Here is a 6,000-nt window from a genome sequence, read left to right on the forward strand (position 1 = left end):
GTCTCCGTCGTGACCAGGTGGGAGGGGCCTGGCTGAGGGCTCTCATCAGCAAGATCTTCAACCCCCTCAGCAAGCTCTTCAACACCCCCCTCCTCCTCTGAGTCATCCGACCCAACTGCCGAACCCACAGGCTGACCCTGAATCACAACAACAATAAAATATACAGTAGTATAGAAACCTAGTTGCTTTTTTTTAAACACAGATGAAAACGGAATTGAAACCAGGTTAGTTCAATTCAAAGACAGATACCGCCCCAAAGACAGATACAAATAAAACACTGACTAAAAGAAGTACTACATCCGTATGTATGTATGTATGTATGTATGTATGTACATACGTACGTACGCATGATGCGTATAAGAGAAAAACAATAAGTATAATGGAGTCTAAGAATAATGAAGAACATAGTTACTAAAATAAATTCAAATAAAATACTATTATAAGAAGTTATTATTGTAAAATGGCAGGCCAGAACCGAGTGATTTTGGGGGGTCCTTGGTGCTCTCTGAGCTTACTTGTTTTCTTGCAGACAAATTCATTACTCAAACGAGGTAACATCATTAGTGCTACTAATAAGTGTACTCTGCTGTTAGCTTACATTTTAGTGGCTTGCTCTGTCAGTGTTGGTGGGGATGGTCTTAGAGTGATTTTCAAGTTGTTGTCTGAGAGTAGTAGCATTAAGTAGAAGTTGTACTCTTTAGTTGGGAATTTCTTCAAGACAGAATATTTAAGGGTCTGTCTAGAGTCCTTATACAGAGAACACTATTATAGCAAAAGGCCTAGAGTTTCTATTGTACCATCACCATATGGACATAACTGAAGATGCATAGGACTACCAGTAAAACTTCCAAGAAGGACTAAACAAGTTTAAAATGAGGATATTAAAACGTTAAAAGAGGTGAAGGGAGCAATCTCAAGCCACCAACCACCACAGGTTGCAAAGCACTCTTAGCTCCCCACCCCACCCCATATGCCACATGGCAGAGCCAGGTCTTCATGCTCTTTCAGAAGGGCAGAAGAGTGGGGGCCCGGTTCACTTTTGGGGTAAAATGTTTTAAAGGAAGAGGGCAATGGCAGAGAAGGCTCTCTTCCTGGATCCTGCCAGTCAAAATTATGAAGTGCTTGTAAACAATCCAAAAGCAGGCAGCAATCAACATACTCTTACCTAATTCCTAGATTAGAAGTGCAGAGCTGCTTGCAGAAAAACCTTTGGCGGCATGGAAGCTTGCACTACCCTTGTACTCAGCCCAGGGCCCATGCATGAAAAAGTAATATCTGCAGCAGTATGACTTACAAAAGCAAACTTATTATTTGAGAGTTGAGAGTAAAGAAATATGTCCAGAAGCAGGCCAGAGATACAGTTGATGTGAGTTCTTAGAAGCATTGCCTGTGGATATGGATGTGCCCAAAGCCTCTTTTTCCCCAAAATGCTGCATAATCCTGATACTGATTTGGAGATGAAGACAATAGGGAAATGACAGATTAGCGTTACAAATTTCAAGGCAATTTCCAAACTTTGAATAGAATTATACAAGAAGGAATTCACTGTAAATCACAGCTTTTCTTTGATCAGATTTAGCTCCCTCCTTTACAGGCTGATGGAAAGGAGATTCAGTTCTACTTTAAACAAAGATCAACAAGGCCTTGAGACTTGGACATCAACCGGGCCTTGTGGCTTGGAGGAACTTGCAAAGATCAACCGGGCTTTGCAGCTTGAAGGAACTTGCATCTGTTACCATGGTTTATTCCAATGCCCCTTTTTTAATATAGCTTGGCACATAGACATAATAACCTCCTTTTCTCAAAGGTTCTGTCTGGGCCAAAGGAGGAAAAACTTAGTGCCTTTTGGCTGACTCATTTTCTGAAACACACAGGAAACTAGCCAACCATCTTTGCCATGAGAAGATTTGACCCACTTGCCAGCTACCCCTGGATCTCCTCCAGTGGCAATATCAAGCTATTGTTTGGCTTTTATATTGAGCCAAGGAGAGGCTTGGAACTTCCTTTTTTTCTCAGGAATTGCTCCAGTTGCAGGCAGCATATGGAGACACGACATAGATGGGACTGAGGTACCAACTGTGATCCATCATTGGTCATCTGGAGGGAATGCTGCTCAACTCATGCCATGCTTTTAGGATGTCCAGCTTAGTGGCAGTGAAGATGACTGCGAAGAAGATTAAAAGAATTCCTGGGAAATAAAACAGTAGCAATGTGGAGTCTGCTTTTCACTGGCAGGTTTAGTTGTCACTGGATGGAGAAGTCTGCTAATATTCACCCATTCCCATAGCGCACCTACAACCAGAGCCTGCCAAGAACTGGAGAAGGTCAGCCTGGATCCAATTAGCCCTTGGCCCGAGATGTCTTCCACTTGGTAGCCTACCAAAAGCAGGCGGGCGAGGAAACTAAAACCAGAATTGGAGGACCGGTTGAAGACTTTAATTTGTAAGGAAAAGGGTTAAATAATTGATGCCGCATCTGTGCCAAAAGTAATTTCGGCTTGGTGCCTGCTCTCTTCCTTTCTCTCACACAAAGACATTTAGCATCGATTGAGATCAAAGTATTGAAAAACCCCTGCTGCTGAACTGCAAGGCAAAACTTTTAGCTGCCTTTCTCCACTCTAATAATATCATCTTTATGGAGTTAATAAACTGCACACTTCAGTCAAACTCTATTATTACAGAAGACTTAGGGAGCTAATAATTTAAAAGCAAAGAAGTGCCTCTGTTCTCTGCTTTGAACTAAACAACATTCTGTTGAATGAAGGGGACATCAAAGCTTTGTCACTATTACGAGTATGGCTGGAGCAGAGGGTCTCCGAGTCTCTACTTTAGTTATCTGAGGCAAAATGCAGCGAGAGGATCTGGAGATTAAACATATTGGCTTATCAAACCAGGAACAGAACCAGGTGTTTTCTTTTTCTGCTGGGCAAGCCACAGGTGGTTGGCTTATTAGTGAATTTGCTTGTTAAGTGGATGTATATATATATGAATTATTCATCACCTCCTCTGAGTTCGTTAGGCACCTCTCAGCAACTTCTCGCTTGTTCAGAGAGATAAGTAGACGGCCCACGTACATCTATACATTTTTTCTCAGACTCTTTGAGCTTTATTAAGACAGTGATAACACTTCTTAATCCAACCAGCAATAGGAGGTAACAACTGGACATAGGAAAATGGTCTTTTCTTGAAGAAATAAGTCCAGGTCTTAGCCATTCATGATCTGGCCAATTCCTGACTATACCCTCTCTGTGGTTACCCTGGAGACTTCTGTTCATCCAGCTTGTGATGTCCATCTAAACTGTGGTCTGCCAGTGGCAGAATGCACCGTGTTGGTCTAATGCCAATGTCGCTGCTTTCTACTTTATTCAACTTCAGCTTTAGCTTTTAACAGCCCGGGATTGGAGATCATCTCTGAATTCATCTCTTCCCATATGAACCTGCTCAGTGGCTTCCCCCAGGCTCTGGGGCCTTCTTGTGATCTTGCCACTGGCAGACATTCAGTGGCTGGAAAAAGAGAGGTGACCTTTTTGATCATCACAGTTAAAATGTAAAACCTATTCCCACAGAAGAGTATGTCTTTACAACAGACTCTGAAGGCAGTATTATCTGCATGGGCATGTTTACTTGAAGTATTTTAGAAGTTGTGGTTTTATTACTCCTCTCTCTAATATCAGCCTCACAGAGAAAGTGTTATTATAAAAAGCTCTCACAAATCTATTTCACAATCGCATTCTCATGCATTGTTTACTTGGAAAGAAGCCCCACTGACTCCAGAACAAAAGTAAAAATGTTTTCACATTGAGTTTGACTCCTGCTTGCAACAGATACCACCACCCAATTTCTTTGGCAACAATATCAAAGTGATTTGCCACTATCTGGATAGTTGTTTTTTTTTAACTTCCCAAACTGGTTACAGAATAATAGAGTAACAAAGTTGGAAGGGATCTTAGAGGTCTTCTAGTCCAATCACTTTCTCAAGCAGGAGACCATTTCAGACAAATGGTTATCCCATCTCTTCTTAAAAATCTGCAGTGTTGGAGCTTCCAAAACTTCTGGAGGCAAGTTTTTCCACTGATTAATTATCCTAACTGACAAGAATTTTCTATTTAGTTCTAGGTTGGATGTCTTTTTCCATCTGTTACTTCTGGCCTTGCCCTCAGGTGTTTTGAAGAATAGGTCTCTGATTCACAAAGATAGTCAGCATTACACTGCTTTTATTGTTTTTACTCGCATTTTTGACAAGGAAAAATGACTTCTGAAATTCAGCCTCTGTGCAAGCTATCCCATAGGCCCATGGTGGCAAATCTATGGCACGTGTGCCACAGGTGGCACGCAGAGCCCTCTCCGTGGGCACATGCGCTGTTTCCCCCATCCTAGGCCTTCAGCTGAGTTTTATAAAACCTTTTCGCTTTAGGTCTCCACCGCCATGTACAAAAAAAAAGGTTCAATCAATCAATTTCAACTTCTCGCGGGGAAAAAAAGATCTTGCACAGTTGGAATTGATTGAACTTTTTAGTCCCACCCAGTCTGCCGTTACCACTGCAGCCACGCCCACCTAATTGGCCACACCCACCCAATTGGCCACACCCACCTGGCACCCAACGATACATAAGTGGGTTTTGGCTTGCAGTTTGGGCACTCGGTCTCTAAAAGGTTTGCTATCACTGCCATAGGCAGTCCAGACATCCTGGGGTGGAGATAATATGAAGGTATGATGGCAAGGCACTGACTTTGCTTGAGAGAAATCCCAGAGCCCAGGGTGAAGGGGGAATTCCTTCCTATCGAGGACCATTTATTGCACAGCTACTGAGGAAATGCACAAATCTCACTTTGCTGCATTTCCTTGGAGCATTTCCTTCCTTTCTTTATGTAGTGGCAACTATATGCCACTTGAAGGAAGCTTTCTTTATCTGTAGTGAAAAAAAATCTCAGTAACAAGTTGCCTACAAATTCCAGAGAGGCTATGGTCTTCTCCAACATTAGTACGCCAGTCCTCATGAAATACTCTTTTTTATTTAAAAAAACAAAAGACCAGAAACTATTTTTAGGTACTAAAATCACAAAAACACAATTTGGGCAGTCTTATTGAAAGATCTTCTGGATTCCTAGAGCGAGTTCATCAAAATCTCATGACAGTTGACACTTTGCCTAGGATTTCAGGCTGTGTTCCCGGATGACGGCGGGGGGGGGGGGGGACACAAATATTCAATGGGAGGAACAAGTTGCCCGGCATTGTTCCCCTGTCCATGTGAAATTTCAGCTGGGGGTTTTCTATTAAGGGGGACAGTTACTGTTTTTAAATACTACAGTTGAGGAAAATTATATCAGTACATACATCTAAAGTGATAAAATCTGAGGAAATTATGCCCAGTTGTGACCCAGATGCTTTCACCATGTTTATTTACATAGGTTTATATGCCATTTTGGTTGTGACCAACTCTAAGTGATATTCACAGACTAGCAGTAGGGGCATCAACTTGCTCTAATTGTGATTTTAAGTGGACTTTACCCTGCAGAAATTAGCCCAGTGTAATTTGTGATGTGGGTATGTGTGGAAACAGGCAAAATCGTGCATATGGAGTCATGATATCAGCCCTGTCCCTTTTGCACATGTTTGCCTGCCACCTTGCCTGTTTTTATCCTTATCCTGTGGATATCACTGGGATGGCATTTATTTCCGTCTTTTGATAAACCTCACCTGTGAATTCCTGCAGACTAAGTGGCCAGGAAGGGATTGAAAACTCTGGCAGTTCTATGGAGAGCTCTCCTTCAAACTCTGCAGTATTTCCTAGCAGACATATGCAGAAGTGGCATATATTCATTTGGCTGTGAATGGACTCTCATTCTTAAGAAAGACCACAAATGTTCTCTGCAGAAATGTGTGCCTAACATACAGTCATTCCTCTTTTCCCCACTCTCTGCCCCCAGTTCCATTTCTATATCATAGAAGAGACACAAACCTCTTCCTTTTCTATGGTTTAGATCTTATGGACCATCTAAG

Source organism: Vipera ursinii, assembly GCF_947247035.1.
Source record: "Vipera ursinii genome assembly, chromosome: 2".
Classification (NCBI taxonomy): Eukaryota; Metazoa; Chordata; class Lepidosauria; order Squamata; family Viperidae; genus Vipera; species Vipera ursinii.